Source organism: Pieris brassicae, chromosome 3 (assembly GCF_905147105.1).
Source record: "Pieris brassicae chromosome 3, ilPieBrab1.1, whole genome shotgun sequence".
NCBI classification, from domain to species: domain Eukaryota; kingdom Metazoa; phylum Arthropoda; class Insecta; order Lepidoptera; family Pieridae; genus Pieris; species Pieris brassicae.
In genome coordinates, this window is record NC_059667.1 from 15,747,844 (window position 1) to 15,766,138 (window position 18,295).

At 32.2% G+C, this 18,295-nt stretch overlaps 1 pseudogene; it reads right to left on the reverse strand.

Moving 5' to 3' along the window:
* Window positions 1-11,159: 11,159 nt before the first annotated feature.
* On the reverse strand, window positions 11,160-12,327 carry LOC123707507 (annotated as a pseudogene).
* Window positions 12,328-18,295: the final 5,968 nt, after the last annotated feature.

Sequence of the window (18,295 nt, forward strand, 5' to 3'; positions counted from 1 at the left end):
TCATTTAAAAAGAAATGTTAAAACTGACCTGAATTAGACGACTAAAATATCAATTATAGCAATTTGGAAGTCGATGTGGTAACGTTTATAATAAAGTTGAATTATTTACCTAGGTCATATATATACATATCTTTTCTCGAAATGCGTATTTACTTGCATCTCGAAAAATAATAGACCAGAATGGTATACTTCATCTGTTCCCTAAGTGGGGACATGACCTGATTTATTCATAAATATCAAGTATTCAAGGAATTAGAATACATACACTTATGAAGTTTGGTGCACTGGTTTGGAAGCCATTTTGTCTCACACTCATCATCACATGCATACAGGTCAAATATCCGATCTCTATTTATAAAGCTGGTTAAAAATCAGTCTTGGAGACGTTAAAGTATTCTGTTACATAAACTTATTTAATGATGACATGAGTTATGCAACCTAACATGAGATAAGTTACATATATATTTTAATTAATAATTTAAAAGTCCATACTAATAAATAGTAAAATCTTAATTTTGGTAGTTATAACTGAACCCTTCGGTTTTTCATAAATTTTGTAATATTCCCGCTTCCAAGAATGTCCCAACATTATCTCGACATGGCTTATATTCGTTACAGGTAACATAAGTGTTACTTACATTTTAGCACGCATATATAATTTTATGTTAGTTATAAGGTCTTGTGTTAAACGATTAAGACCACTTGCTTCGAACAAAATTTATTTGAACATCCTTCCAACAACAGCCACCAAACTTAACACACCTTTATACAATTTTAATATACTTAAGAGTATTTCAAAATCTTGTATTACTTGTAGTTATGTTTAATGAAAATAACACAAAAAACGGAAATCGTGGCACAATACAAGATCTGAATAGGCGTATTTATTTCCATGTTTACTGACCCTCGTCAGGATTCATTTGTCGAGTTCGGACAAGGGTGTGAGTTTTCATGAGTTTCAATGCAGATACTTCCATTAGATTTATGGTGATACTCTTTTCCAGGCATCCTTAATACTGAGGAAAGAATCATTAGCTATTCATAGGTTTTGTAAACATTTCTAAAAACATCTCTATTACTATAAAAATGGGATTTATTCGTATGGTAACTCATATACTCGAAAACACAGTAAATAGTTCTTAGTTTATGTTTGAAAGGACTAAAGTGTATCTAAAGTAGATAGTTTAATTTTAACGGTTAGTCTAGTCTTACTTCAAATACATATCATTCCTCCTATAATATATTAAGCCTGTTAAAATATTTGCTGAAACCATTTTCAAATAAGCTGAATTGTTATTGTAATTATTTATATTTGAAGAAGCAAGTATCGATCGATCGATCGATCTATACAACGTGTATTGCAAGTATTTTCCACACCTGTAGTGCAGTCCTTTGTTTATATCCTATTAAATTTTGAACTCCTTTAAGAGAAGCATTGATAATAATTCATACTGAAACTAAAAATATGTAAACAAGTTGAAGTAGAAGTCAGAAAATTAATTTATTGTAAAGAAGTTAAATTAATTGTAAATTTACATTTACTACCAGTTCGCCAGTCAAGGGCGTAGAGCGGGCAAGAAGAACTAACAAGAAACTTTCCGCCACTCTTTTTAATCGGTAAATTTGAACTGGAGCAAATCAATCCCAAGGATTAGGATCATTTAAATATTCGTCAAATTTATAAAAGCTTTATTGATTAACTTACATTTAACAAAGGCTTTGAATTTATTTGCTGATAATTCTCTAATTTCGCTTGGGAGTTTGTTGTAAAAACGAATACAATTTCCATATAATCCGCCAAATCCACTCCGTTTATTGTAGTGAAACTTTTTTATCGACGTTGGAAAAAAAATGTCGTCACATTTTTGGGCTACGCGTCACATTTTTGAGTTACGCGTCACATTTTTACGTTACGTGCCATCTTTTTCTTGTTCCACGGACGGCACGGTTGAATCGAAGAGATTCGAAGCCATTAATAACAAAAATATATAATAACGATAACAATGATAGTCATAAATCTATTACAAGTAATGAAATTCTATAATAATCTTAGTAGTAATAAGGTAAAATGTAATAATTGTATTATTTGTATTCATATCTATGATAATAAAAGCCTTTCGTTAAACTTTATCTAATTTTATTTTATTTAACCAATTTCTGTAATGTTGCATATAGTAGATCATTTTTTTTAAAAACAAGGTCATAAAGGAATTTCACTTCTTACGTGTGTAAACTTAGTACACGCACACATTTTATTTCTTCTGGACCCTGGTAGGTCGTACACTCAAATTGGTTTTGATATAAGCAAAGCGTTAAATTTTATGTATATTTTTACGTTTAGATGTATATAATGTAAGCTTATACTTATCTACTTATTAAGACACTGATGTCTATTTTATTATTGACACTGTCAATTACAAACTATGCAGTTTAATTTCAATTATAACATACAAACTTTTAGTATCCTTTATCAATCGATCAAGTGAGATTTACAAAATTCACCTGACGTAATTGGTATCACACCAAAACCATTTTCCAATTTTGAGCACTCAGGATGCTGATATTGAAGTTGAAATGGACACACTTGTATCTGCGTTTGACAAATCTGCATTTTATTACAGGACAGTCATTGTTTCTTTCCATTATATCCCGTAGATGACATTTTTGCTGCAATACTGAAGAAGATAATTAAATCTCGGCTTTAAAATTGTCTGATTTACCAACACCGTTAAACCTTTTTTGGTCGGAAAACTAATTTCAATTTTCGTTAACGACTTAACGCCGTGCAACGCGATGATCGCTGAACGTCCCTTAGCCTAAATTTTAAATATCATGATTCATTGTTCAGCTGTTATCATGCATTCTGTAAAGCACTAGAAACGTAACGATTTGAATAATTATTATATCTAAACGCGTTTCAGTTAAGTGTATTTTCAATTACGATAGTGGTATCATATATTAGTTACATGCATGTAACCAAATAAGCAATATTATTCTCAGAACAAATCTTACCATTCAGATAAGGTATTCTAAAATTTCCTTCCATCGTTTCCCCAAGTAAATGTCTTCCGCTACGATGAGCTCAAGAGATTTATTTTATTTGCTAAGAATATACTTTGTGCTTATAAGCCTAGCTGTGTCCTATGACTTGGCAAAAAATGGATATTAATATAATAAAAATTATAGTGTTATAACTTTGTGAATATATTTTTGCATAACGCTTTGGAATAACTCATATTTACTGTATTTGTCACTTTACTACCAACTGATCCCTAACTTTATTAAATAACATTATGATGCGTTATAAGTGTACTTTTACATTTTTTTAATGGGATATTAATAGGTTTATCATTTTTTAAATTACATTGTACATTGCAAACCCAAAATATCTTTGTTTTGAATGAAAGCTCGCTAACATTTTCTGTGGAAATAACATTCGTGACCAAAACAGGGCATGCAAAACTCATTCAAAGTTGTCTGCAGTGAAATGGTTCATGCAGCATTTATTTAAAAAAAACATCCTTTAGTTATTACAACACATTCGATTATGCGAAAGGAAAAGATGAAACAAGAAAAAACATAATATAGAACATATTATGACATCACATGAACGCACAGCCTTAAAAATTAAATTCACGCTTACGCTTACAATCTCTTACGATTGTATATCATCTTATACATCACATAAATGTATATATCTTTGCAATTTGAATTAATTTCGCTTTGCAGAATACATTTAATAGAGTAACAATGTACGTTAAACTAAATAATGAGTAGGTTTCATTTGCAACTTAAATAGCCGTTTCTATATCCATGCTAATTAGGTGTTCATTTGTCGTGATTTTGGTTACGTTAATTTAAACCTGTTTTAGGTAGGTGGACATTGATTTATTTTTGCGCAGTTTGAGTATATACGTTGATATACAGGTTTTGCACACTATTTATAGGCAAAAAACTTTTTGTAGAAAAATGTCCTAATAAATGCAAGCTTACCATTAAAAACACAAGTCTAGTTTTAAATATTAGCCTAGACTAATCTAAGATGCTATCTTATTGATCCCTGCCTTTATAGGAGAAGTTTCATGTTATAAATCGCATTGCCACTTGTGTGGCATGTAATTAACTTAAAGACAGGCTTCACCAGAACAAAAAGAATAAAGAGAATAGAGCTCTGTATAAAAACATTTCGACCTAGACGTAAAAAGGTTTTAAAAAGCATTCGGCTTTCCGTATTACTGTAACGAACGGGAAAAGGGTTGGAAATGAAATATCCAAGTACGCTTCAGTTTAGAATTGATTGAGCGTGGATTTCAGATCCATTTTTTAATATAACACGGTAACATATATTTCTTTAAGATATATGTTTTAGCTGAAAAACTCCTATTTATACTTATTTATTCTATTTTTATTAAATTAAATATTTCTCACATATTTGTTTAAGGGGGATCATGGTTAAATCCGTGTTAATTTAGTCGTGCTATATGCTGTATATACATATAGCACGAGTAAAATAGACTAAACTTAACAGTAAAAGTATAAATATATTATTGTCGGTAAAATGATTATTCCTTGCAAATGAACAAGACAAAGTATCGTTTATGAATGATAGATTGAATATATTGTATAATTCCATGTTATCAGATTTATTATTTAAAAAAACCCCTAGGGGTAGAGATTGGTCAACAGTATCTCAAATACGCAATGTCACGCGATGTGGTATGTCATGATGTTACGTCCGATTGACCACCCACAATCGAACGCTTTGTTTCATTGTTTCTGTTGTCGTCTTGTTTTAGATTCTTAATCCCTCGATATTTATTATTCGATTGTATTATCGGCATGGTACTAGTGACACGAGTCGTTCTTCTTTAACGTAGACTCAATTCCGTTTAGGATGTTTAAAAAGGACAAAATTCAAAATCATTAATTCATATAACACAATGTACACTTATGAATGTCAAAAAATAAATATATATGAAATGCTTCTAATTTTACAGTTACTGCCAGTTCTCAAATCAAGGGCTTATAACGGAAGACAAGAACTGACAATAAACTCTCCGCCACTTGCTCGCACTTTTAATCGCCAAGTTTTTTGTTCTACACAACGTTTGTAAGGAGCTACAACCATTACACCATGTAATTCAACATTCCACATGATATCTTAGGTAATTAATAACAATAAAAAAATGTAAAAACAAAGATTTGTCCTCTATCAGCAGGAGGCATGGAGTGACATAGAAGTATAGCAGTATTGTGATAAGAAATAATTAAAAATAATCGTCTTTTATTTTTAGGTAAGTTTTCTCGACATGTATTTATTTGTCACCTATTAATTATACGGTGTGAATATCAACTGCCACGAGGTATCACATGCTTAACAGCACATCTGTAGGTGCCTCTAAATTCTATTTTTAGTTATTTATAATATATATTTATATACTGTTGTACGAAATACTATATAATACAAATTTATTAATTTTGGTGCAATAATATCTGTGATGATTAAAAATTATATCAAACCTTCAATATATTGTCAGTAAAGGCTTGATGTATAATTCCAGAACATTCCAACTGGAACAAGGGATGTCAGTACGTAATGACAGAGCAGGAAGCTTTCTAGGTATCCGTATCGCGAAGTTGCGAGGAACTTCTTACAAACACTGGCGTAGCGCCAGCCAACTTGTCTCAGCGCCTCGAAGTAGTTTTTAGTCAATTGTAGTTTTCACATCCGCGCACGCCAGCGTTGATGTCTTTCTAAGAAATCGGTTAGATTTAACACGCTATTGATTTACAATCAACATTTATTGCACTTTAAATCAGTGCTGTTATAAAATAATCGAATTGTATTTTCTCTTTGACTTCACTTTTTTTGGTGAACGGAGTATCATAAGAGCACTCGTACGTCTCTTGCTTTTTTGTATGTTAATGATTTTATACAAAATTAACATATTTAAAGTTGTCTGTTGTCCCAAGACCCTCATTCCTTTGTACAAGCCAGAATAATTGGTACCTCATCGGAAATTGAATCGGATCACTCGGTTACATACCTTATTACTTGACGATCCACGCCATAAACATTTAACTATAAATCAACCAAATAATTACAACACGCCAATAATCTTACCAGGCTGTTATAAATAAACCGTTTTCATTTCTTTGTAGTTGTTTGCGTATTGCATTGTCTTTCAAAACCACTGTCCCAGAAGTTATATTTGTTCTATGATGTTAAATACAAGCCCCTATTGCATAGAGAACTTTATCCATCAAAACTTTACCAATCACGAGTACTGTACACACCACACATAACATATTAACGATTTCTTGAGATAAATTATTGGTGGCAACAGTTCTACTTTTTAACTTATAATTGGTGTTTCCATTACCATTTTAATATTTTTAGACCACCCGTGACTACGTTTATTTTTCTATCGATTTCAGGTGTTTCTGGTTTTGGTACTAATACCATAATCTATTATCCTTATACGCTTAGCGTCGATACATTATCTATTATACAATCTGGTAACCTAAGATCACGTCGATATTTGGACATACATTTTTTAGCCACATTAGCGATATGTAAAGTTATGTCATATATTCTCATAACAAGACAAATATATTTTCACATTGATTATTTGTTCATTAGTTTAAAAAAAGAACATTGCTCACCAATTAATTACAAATCGATGTTCCTGTCGTCTCCAGGACAATTCAATCAGTAACCCCAAATGGTACCCGAGACAAAGAGCATTGTTTTTCCTAATGTTCCCATATATCGTGACACGTAGGAATACAAAGGCATTTTTTCGGACCTTTATTCAAATTTCGCAAATCTACCTATATATTAGTTTTGCATTTTTAGTTTCACAACAATAATATAACGTTTTAATTCAAATGAGTACATAGCGAGAGAGCCTACCTTTAAACATATTCCAAATAAAATAATACAAACTCAAGTTTTTCATTTGTCCATCAATTGCCGCGTCCTCCCACCAAAATGCAAATATATTATCTAAACATGTTGAAGTACAATGAAATTTGGTATTAATAACGGTTTCATTTTCTGCGATCCTGGTACATCGGTTTGTCTGATTCCTATATATATTTTTATAATCAGCTAAAAAATGTGTTTATAACAAATATGCGAGTAAAAAGTAGTAAAAGACGTAAGGTTTAAAATTATTATTAACTAACTATCTATTCAGGGACATTCGGTCGTTACAAACCATCAAGAGGTTACCAACACTGAGGTTAATTAGTATTATAATTATTAATGGTTTGTTATCGTTCAATGTTATTTGTACGTCCCCCGTTGACTTGGTCTTATACAAAATGAGAGTTAAATATATTAAGTTAATTTATAAAAACAAGGCCACATACTAGGACATACCTAAGTCTTATTTAAGTATGTCAGAGCCCAGTTAGTGTTAAATAACGACTCAGAGTTCGCCTAAATTACTTTTTCTTTATTAATAAACAAAATTTGCACTGTCTTCTTTACCTTGTAATATAAATGACAAATTTATTAAACGTCATAAAAGTAATTTCTTCAGTAAAATGTCAACATTTCATTTGCAATGTGCTGTGTATTTGAAATCCAATTGAGAGCGACCCTTACCGTAGGGCAAGTGCTGGAAATATTCTTATCTCTTTATTGATAGCTTCCATATGGATTCATAAGTCAATTTCTTTTCCATTATGAATCATAAATTTTATTTCAATACATACTCAGCACCTGAAGTGCTTCCATTAAAACATAGGAAGTCAGATATTGGGCAGAGACATTTTTACGTTTGTTATTATTCTTCAATATCGACGTTTATGGTTTGTCACAATGTTGATTTTCGGCCCTAATATAAGCACTACGACGCAATATTTACATTCACGTAAATAAAAACTGTTAATTGTGCACAGATTAAAGAACCTATTGATTTCGGGATTTTAAAAAAATCATACAAAATAATCATTTTCAAATGCATTCGCTTGGAACTTGATAATATTTACACGGCGATATATAAAGCCTATGGAATTTTTTACCCTTATCACTCTCGTGCGACATAAATAAAACATAAGGTATCGCTCAAGAAAACATAATTTAGTATGAATTTTACTAACAAATTGAAATAAATTTTTATAAAGCACCTTTTCAATGTTTATTTGCCACAGTCTCTGAAACTAGGTTATTTATTTATACTCTTTCCACAAGGATTAGATAATAACATTAACTTACTATAACAAGGCAGTATAAGTGATACTTCAAATATATTAATAATAATAAATTCAAAACGTTAGTCCCACAAAAAGAATAATTAAATATATGTTATTAAGGTTCAAATTTCAAAGTTAAAATTAAAATGGATACAAATAATCAAGAAATATTTCATTGTTAGTACTAAAAAGCCTTGTGGATAATAAACTCTGACTAGGCGTTTTATTTCCCAGTAGATCTTAACTTTCACTTAGGCGACCATTTTGTTTTTAAAGAAAAATTTAAAGGCACTTCACGATTAAATATAAATGTCTATGTTCTGTCTGTCTATGTCTATGTCGATTAAATATAAATAAAATAGAAATGTTTATGTTCCATAAAGTACCAACCTGAACTTAAGAATTATATTTTACAGTTGCTAGACGTGTTACATCATATAACTGAAATACATCAAACAAATTGATTTATTGTTTTTAAAAGAAGAAATACTTAACACTGTTCTACCTTTTTACTTTGTTTTTTTCGAAACATAAAAATACTATGTTTTGTGGCTTCAAAACTACAAAAGGTGTATACACGTTTAAGTCAGTTCATTTTGTCCCAGTATAAAATATTTTCAAGTTTTTTTGTTGTTGTTAGTCGCACTTACCTTTATATAACTGTTTTGTACCGACTCTCCGGATGAAACGGTTTACGCTCGCATAGCCAGAAGGCCCACAAGTGCGTTGTGGGCCTTTTAAGAATTGGGACGGTCTTTTCTTAAAGGACACGAAGTCAAGTTCCTTCAAGCGTCCCGATGCGACGAGAAAAAATATTATCTCTGACGTACATGTAATTTTCCGCCCGCGGTACAAATGAATGTTACAATTTGTACAGGTAGGGAGTATAAGAAGTAAGCTGGGGACGATATCTGAGTCTCGGTAAGAAAGAGCAAGGCCGGCTGCTGCTATCCACTTTGGTCACGTTGGTCAAAGAGCGTTGAATTGCATCGTACGTAAATAAACCGTTGTTTCAAATTTAAAAATCGATTACATGTGGAAGACAGAAGGATGATCTCCTACAGTCCTATGAAATAAAAATGTTCAAAGAAACGGATACTATCTGAGGCCAATAAGGTTATAGCGCTTTACTATTATAATTATAACTCAACGCGCAAATCGCTTACAATGGATTTCATAGATACGCGCTTGTCATTCCCTCGTCCAAATAATTCTAGCGTCGTATCACGTCAACTTACAATTCACACCAGCCATCAATATCTCTCTATCAATATATTTGAAAGTGACATGGGGATAATAAATGTCATGCGAGATTTTTGCGTTTATATGTCAAAGGAATTATATATATATGTGAATAGGAATTTTTAGTTAAATTAGTCTTTTATCACTTTGTAAGTGTTTTTGTTATAATCACTCCGAAATTCTTTCTCAAAATTTTACTGAAAGTTACGCGTTGAAACATTAATACTTTTAACTTTAAATTTATAAAATATTCAACCGCGAGTCTCAGACAAAGCAATACAGTTTTAATTGATTAATAAACGTACCTAGGTAACACTGAAAATGTTTAGAAAATGAAAAACGGCTTAATGTAGAAAGTTGCCAATGCTTTTATTGTTTTTCGAAGTAATCTCCGTTCCTCTCTACACATCGTACGTCTACGCTTAAACTCGTTAAACCAATTGTAAATAGTGGCATGAGATAGGGTTTCATTAAGAAATGCTAATCGCAGCCTATCATAGCTTTTTTGTTGAGTAAGCCCACAACGAAAGTCATAATAAATCATTGACCGAAAATTTTCTCGCGTTAGGTTAGGTTAGGTCATTTTCGCGTGCAATATACTACATTAGGTTATCAAAGAGTACTAAGATTGAAATTCAAAAGAGGTTTTCATTAGCAATGTTTCTAACTGGCGAGATCTAAACATTTTCAGTGTTACCCACATATAAGATTCTATTAATATCTAAACTACCTGAGAACCACAACCGAAGCTGCGTTAAATAACAATAATAATATAGGATATTTGTTGATCCCTAATTCCGCTATATGCAACTTATTTATTACTTTGATCTTAAGAATACTCAAAATTTTATTGATTATTCAACTTAAGTTTTATCCATATAAATACCTAAAAATAAAATTGAAAAGCTTTAAAATCTTAAATGAATTAATAATTGTCTTATATATGGTCTGCCGTAGTATAAAGGAATGCAAGTGACCCGGAATGCTCCACCAATGCAAATTGATTGTCGCATGCAACGTTTACAGAGCATTGTGGTGAGTTTGGGCATAACAGCGGTTCTGATAGCAATTGAAGTGCTCTATTATATTATTATAATGGTAATTCGACGGCTCTATTGTGTTATAGTAATTCAAGTCCTCTATTATATTATAGTAATTCACTACCACTAAAATCCTTAAAAGTTTTTTTGTCCTCAGAATTTTATAACTGTTTTATTGATATATATTATGTTTTTTTTTGGAATGTATTTCACTGTTGGCCTGAAGGGCCTTGACCGCTCGGCTAGGGCGGTTTTGGCGATCGTTGCTCGACCAAAATGGGACTCTGTTTTCCCTGCCTGAGACCCATTCATTTTTGTGATCTTACAAGGTGATTTCCGCACGATATTTTGCTTTAACAAACGAACAAGTGTGAGCTATATAACAATTGCGATAGAACAATCTAATAGTCTGTAATAATCTGTGTAATATATATATTTTTTCAATATGGTGTTGCTAGTATATTTTACTACTTATATTGTACATTGTAATAATTTAATTCAAAGAAAACACTTTTTCAACGGATTGAAACTATTGTATATGTATTATTATAAACTTATAATTATTTTACATAATTTTTTTTTCGACGTTTCGCGTGCTTCACAGCCTGCGTGGTCATGGTGACTGAAGACAAAAGAATGTCAAAAACTATCACAGCTGTAGAGAAAGTTATATTATCTGTATTTATTTCCCCGGAGTTGATATCGACTAAATGATGACGGGTTTTTGCTGAAATGACTCACGGTGTCCTCTATTTTCGCGGATTGTTTGTCTTGAGGTTTTAATTTGGATATTATTGGATCCCAGGTGTTTGATAATTTAAGGCCGTGGGGTGTTTTTTTTATTTCAATGGCTTCGTGTTCCAATCTTGGGAAGAATCTTTTTTCTTTCGCAAGTACTTTCGGTTGGTCAAAGTGTATGTAATGATTAGGCCTATGTAGTGTGTGTTCACAGACTGCTGATTTTGTGTGTTGTCTATGTCTTATGTGCGCAATGTGTTCTTTGAGTCTGCTGGACATATTGCGTTTAGTTTGCCCTATGTAAGACAGGCCACAGTCGCAATCCAGTTTGCATAAACCTGCATCTTGCAACGGGGTGTTACTTTTGATTGGTCTTAGGAATTGCTGAATCTTTCTTGTGTGGCTTGAAAATTGTATAAATAGAAGCTCGTTTTAGGATCCGCCTAATTCTATCTTGGCGGGGAACTGTTTGTGTCTTGTTTTTGTCTCTGTGATGCAGCCGGGGGATGCGCGGCTTGTTTCGGTGTAGCACCTGTTTGACATGCTGTAGTGGCGAGCATCACAAAGACGTTGGGCTCTCTGAAATAAACATTTAACGACAGAAAGAAATTGTGAAGGGTGGTGGTGGGATTTACCATTGAGGTACCTATCTGTGTGGGTTGCCTTTCTATTTTTTGTGTGACCTAGCATGCCATCTGCTTTGCGTATAATTAAAATGTCCAAATTTAATTTAATGTTATTGTGTATTGAATTTAAATGTGCAAAAAATGCAGATATTTTGTCATTAGGGGAGTACTACAAACATGTCATCGACATATCTCTTGTACAGTCGAGGTTTAACCGTGGCATTGGCCAGATCTCTCTCCTCAAAGTCCTCCATGAATATGTCAGCGACTATAGGTGACACCGGAGAACCCATGGCACTCCATCAACCTGCACATAGAACTCATCTTTCCACATTAAGTATCCTGATGTGAGACATTGTTTTACAATATCTGAATAATCTGGTGACATGTTCTGTTCCCTAAGTCTTTTTGCAATTATCTAGTCAGTCATTTAGTAGTAAGTTTGCAAATAGTGACTCAATGTCAAAACTCACCATGGTTTAATTGTGGAGTAATTTGTGATCAGAGAAACAGTGGCTTAAATTCGATGATACTGATTATGTAGGTACTCTGTACCTTGATTGGAACACCTCCAAGTGATTTTTGCTGCCAGAGCAAAAAGAGACTTAGACGCAAGTCTAAGTATTAAAAAAAAATATTTAAAATTTTGTGTAATGTATTCAAATTCGTAAACAAACCGTACATCTTCTACTTTTCTATCGGTTATTAGAGATGTGATATTCTGCATAAAAAATCGTTTTTATATTGACAATAATATAACGACACGAAACTGAATTGCAAATAAAACGTACTAATTTCTCAGGAATGATCAGCTGAAGCATTTTTTGCCTGTGCACCAAAATCAGAACGTGGTCACTTCCTTCTTTGACCTCCGTATTTTCAGGTGAAGCTTTTGCAATCCTGGAAGCTGTTTTGTATGCTGAGTCCCACAACCTGATCAGAGTAAAAAAAAATTCCGATTCTCACAGCTGCTTACAAGCAATCCTTTCCAATCCATTCAGATCTAAAAATAATAATACAATTTTAAAAATAAAAGAAGCTTTGTTTAGGTGTAGTAAAAAAAATATTCACATTGTACTTATATTACTACCTAGTCATTGTGGTATAGCGGGTAATGAAACTGCTGACTCTTGTGCAAAAGGTGCTATTTTCTGCGGACCTTGTCAGCATCCTAACATCTCACCCCATGACCTAACAGCTCTTGCGTACTTCTACCTTTTAAAATCCTGGACTAATGATTGGCATTTTTTAAGCAAAAAGGTCACTTCTATAATCTGTCGTCTTCGTATAGGACAAGCTTTCTCCCATTCACCTAGTCAACATTAAAATTAAAGACAGTTCTCTCTGTGAGTGTGGTATAGACGAAGGCTCACCAGACCATATATTTTTTAACTGTTCTTTAATTACTGACTCGTTATTTGACCATCCTCCTCCAAATTTCCCTCGTCCATGTAACCTTAACTCCCTAATTTCCCTCCCATCCAGCTTTGTCGTCAAAACTTTTTTCTGTTAATAAGTTAAAATTATAAATAAGATTCTCCCCTCCATACCTTACAGTATATATGTTAACCTCTTGTATATATTATTATATGACTGTGTGTGGTGTCTTTATTGTGTCGTCATCTTTGTTTTAGGTAACTCTGCTTAGATTAAATTCAATTTATCAAAACTATTCTCACTGTGTTAGACTTAGAACGCGACATTGGCGGAATTGTGATTTACACAGAAGTCGCCATTAAAAAAAATAAAGTGAAAGTGATTATAAGTTTATAATAATGCATAGCTTCAATCCGTTGAAAAAGCGTTTTCTTTAAATGTGTAAGAGTTATGTTAATAAAAGACAAAACTATAATTTAATTCATTGTAATATGGTCCGAGTTGCATATTCAGCTGACTAAGACTATTTAGTTATTAACCAATTAATACATTAAAACGTCTTGCAATATCTTACAACAATCAGACGAAATGATTAGTATTTTTTTTATCATATAGGTTTTATTAACATTAAAATAAACACAAGATTGCATTTTTCATCTGTGACCCAAATCAATGGACACAAGGTTTACAGAATAAGATATTAAGTAGATTAGATTTAAAAAAGGTCATAACTAATTATACATTTTAATAATTTCATAAACCCTTTTAATCTCTATTTGACGCATACCCAGAATCCTTTTCAGTTATATCACGTTAAAAATTCCATTTTAAAAATGAAACCAGATTGTATTTGTTTCACCCGAGCTATTATTGTTCTGTATAATCCGACCTCGTCCGGCCATAAAGAATCGGCTTATATAATAAATTGAATATTTTTAACACAACGCAGTTTCGTAAATTGTAAATAAAATTCGATATAAAAAAAATAGTAGCGGTAACAGTGTTAAAGCTATCTTCATTAATATATATAGATGCCAAGTTTTCAAAACCAACTGTCAAATCATAAAAGGTAATTTGACTAATATTATTGTATTTATAACGCCTCTTATTGCATATATTTTATTATTTAAAGTTGACATTCCTTTAACATCTCAGGGAGTGAATTTTACAATAATCCATCTTTAGTAGAGTAGTTTTAACCATACAATATATTTACGGCCGAAACTTTGTTTCCCAAACATCTGAAATAAGCTTGAAAAATTAAAATGATTTAATATTCCATTTGAGATACATAAGAAAAAGCTTTGTTATATAAAAAACACAAGTACCTCAGGAGAGCTTGCATCAAACAATAGTTAGTTCGTTAATAAAGTTTTTGAGTATCCTAAGGGAATGTCCAACGAGTTGATTGTAAAAGCTTCGGGGACATGGGCCAAGCTTTAGCAAGCTTTGTATCAACGTTATGCAATATATTCAAAGTTGTACAGCTTAAATAAGTTATTTAAAACTTCATTTGCATTTTATAAAATTTGTAAACTTTCTGCTGCGTTCAATGCTGGGTAAACAGATATGGGAAAGTTTTATTGCATAAAGTTTTTGATACTTCAGTAGCAAGTATATGATGAACGTACGTATATGCCTGCTTATCTCGATCTTAAATTCAGCGTTATTTTATTTAATACAAACCTTTTTTCTTTCGCTTTAAGAATTATGCTAACTCGAGGATAATTTTAAGTTTTCAAACATAAAGAAATCGTGGTATTACAACCAACTTGAGAATTGTGGCTTTGATATTTTTTTGTTAAAATTGGTTGTGTCAAGCATATTTATTTTTTATTTAACACAAATGGACTATAAAGACATTTGTGCTTTAAATTGCTTATCATCAATAATTTTCCCATATTGTATTTTACATTTAGTTTATGATATAATCGTCACCTCAACATATAAAGGTAAATTTTATACTGTAAAAATATCAATTATCAGAGGGTAAACATACTCTCTGACGTTAATAATTCAATATTGTAATCTTATTACACCTGTCAGTGACAAGAGGCAGCTTTATTTATCCTGAATCTGTCTTTAATCTTATATCTATCTGTTTAAATCGAAGATTCGATATTTATTATTATATATAGATTATTAATTTATATAATATTTTTAAATATATATATACAGTCGTGGTGAACTAATTAGGGGCATGCAAGATAGTGAAGAACAAAAACCGGTGATGTACATACAAATATAAAACCCTATTGATTTCTCAGTAACTATTATTTGCATAATTTGGTCCGATTATTATGCTTTAAGTGGCTGTAAATAAAATAATAAATAAATAGAAAAAAATATTTAATATCAAAGGTTATGTATTCAAGTTTAAGGTATAATTCTGTAGCTGGACATTTAATTAAGGACAGTAAACTATAATGAAAAATAGAATTAAATAAAACTAATAATCTGCAGTATTATAATATCTTTAACAGCTCTATTTTATTACGTGTAAAATCATTACCCAGTAGCAAAACCTTTGTTAGTAATTACCGCTTGACACCGATGTGGCATAGACATTATCAGTTTCTGGCATGTTTCGACAGGAATGTTTGCCCATGCCTCACAAAAAGCTTCATTAAGTTCATCTAAAGTTGTGGTACATTAAGTGGCTACTTTTTTGTTGATTTCGTGCCAAAGGTGCTCGATTGGGTTAAGGTCCGGGCTATTTGCTGGCCAATCTAGCACCGATACTGACTGACTGGTAAGAAACGACTTGACTGAACGGGCGGTATGTTTCGGGTCGTTATCATGCTGAAACGTCCATATAATAGGGAGATGCTCCTCAGCATAGGGAAGCATCGTTTCCTCCAATATTGCCTTGTATTGATGTTGGTCTAAGTTACCCTGAACTTTCCTCACAGGTACCACTCCACGTCCAGAAAATGAACCCCACATTTTAATGTTTCCACCGCCATGTTTCACCTGCTTTTTTATGAATCTTGGATTCATTTCCGCTTTTACTGGACGCCGTACGTATTGCCTTCCATCTGAAGAAATCAAATTAACCTTGGTCTCGTCAGAGAATAATACATGTTGCCATTGGGCGTAGGTCCAATGTCCATATTTACGTGCAAACACCAAACGAGCATTTCTATGTTCTTTCTTCAACAACGGTACTTTGCGAGCCACTCTTCCGAACAACCCTGCTTCTACCAGACGTCGTCGAACGGTCCTCGCTGAGACACCAGCTCTTTCGTCTGTCCCAAACACTTCGTGTTTAATTAAAATAGAGCCTAGAAACGGATCTTTCTTAGCTAACCTGGTTATCATTCTATCTTCTTGCGGAGTTGTTTTTCTCGATCTTTTTGTTCTGGGCACATTTAAATCTGTGTTTTTGCGTCTGACATGTTGCACTGCATTGTATACCATAGTTTTTGAACAATTTAAATGTTCTGCTATCCTTCGGTATACCTCGGCGAACCATGCTCGACAACAAACTTCATGATAATTTTTCGTAGTGTTGGATCGCAACTTTTATTTTTACCCATTTTTCTTAAAAATAATTTTCAAAACTTAAAATAAATATCGGGATTGCCGCCGAAACTACCACGAAACAATAAGAGAAGCAGTAAAAAAGTATTGAGATTCAAATTTTGAAAATAGAACGCAATATCTCAGTGTCCCTAATTAAATGGCCAGCCAGCATTATTTGAACAAATAGCACTACGATAATCTATCAGCTATACTGTAAAGAGTTTTAAGAAGTTGTTATTGTTTGTATAATCGGGCACATAAATGACTAATTATACTTACATGTAAGAGATATGGAATATGGTTTAGACTCGTTGGAAAATAAAAAATAAATTCACAATTCGCTTTAACCAAAGAGTGTCCCTAATTAGTTGACCACGACTGTATATATATATATCTATATATATAATAATTTCAACTTATATCACAATATTTAATACACTACATTATTCCCTTATCCAAGTGTAATGAATTAGTGCGCGCCTCCACCTAAATTATGTTAACATCTACGAAAAGTAGGTAATTAAAATACTTCATAACAATGCCTTACTCGTTGCTGAGACTCGGCGAGAACTAATTAAAGTAATGCAGACAGCTTTTCAGTGTCGGTGTATTTAATGTTTCATCATAGCATATATATACTATACTAGCTGAAAACCATTGTGATGTAGAAAAGAATATATAAGAAAAAATCTTGAATTTGTCTTTGAAAACAAAATATTTACTCTCTTTATCGTTGTTATTAAGCTTGCCATTTATTTTTAATAATATGTATGGCTGCTTTTTAGACTAGACATCATTATAACGTTCCAAGTACAGGTTCAAAAGTTACAATATTTGATCCATCAATTCCAAATTATAAACAATATTTTAGGACTAAAGTAATATAGATATACTATTTATTTTACACCGGAACGAATACAAAGTGGTAAAAAGCTACGTTACACAGATAAAAAATCAAATCTTTGCACAACATACGGTCGGCCTTTTCGCATTATTAACTTTGGTTAACTTTTGTAACTTTGGTAAACTTGAATTCCAAGCCTGGGGTTTGCCCCAGGCTTGGAATTCCAGTTCCAGTAAACCAATTGTAATGCATATATTTATACAACTTATAATTTACTAATTTAGATATGAATATTTTTATAGCATACTCCCGTTTTTTAAACATATCATGAAATAAATAGAAGACTTTAAATTGATTCAAATACAAAGTTTAAATTTTCATTTAAAAATACTTTCCGGATCTAATAAACGTAAGAGTAGAGCCGAGTCGATTTTCCATTTGGTCCGAAGTCGTTTAACTCTAAAAGAATTGTCAAAGACAGATTGGCGACATTATGGTAATCTCTCACCGATGCTGTTTGAATCCAATATCAGTGGAAAAGAGTCTTCAGCCTTTTTAACTTTTTTCAACCGATGACGTTCATTTTCCTTCGTTGCGATCTAAAAGTAATCCGACTTTAGTTAAACTTGAAACGTCTGAATTGAACTGCCTATACAATTTCTAAACACATATTTGTGTTATAAATGTCATGTATTTAT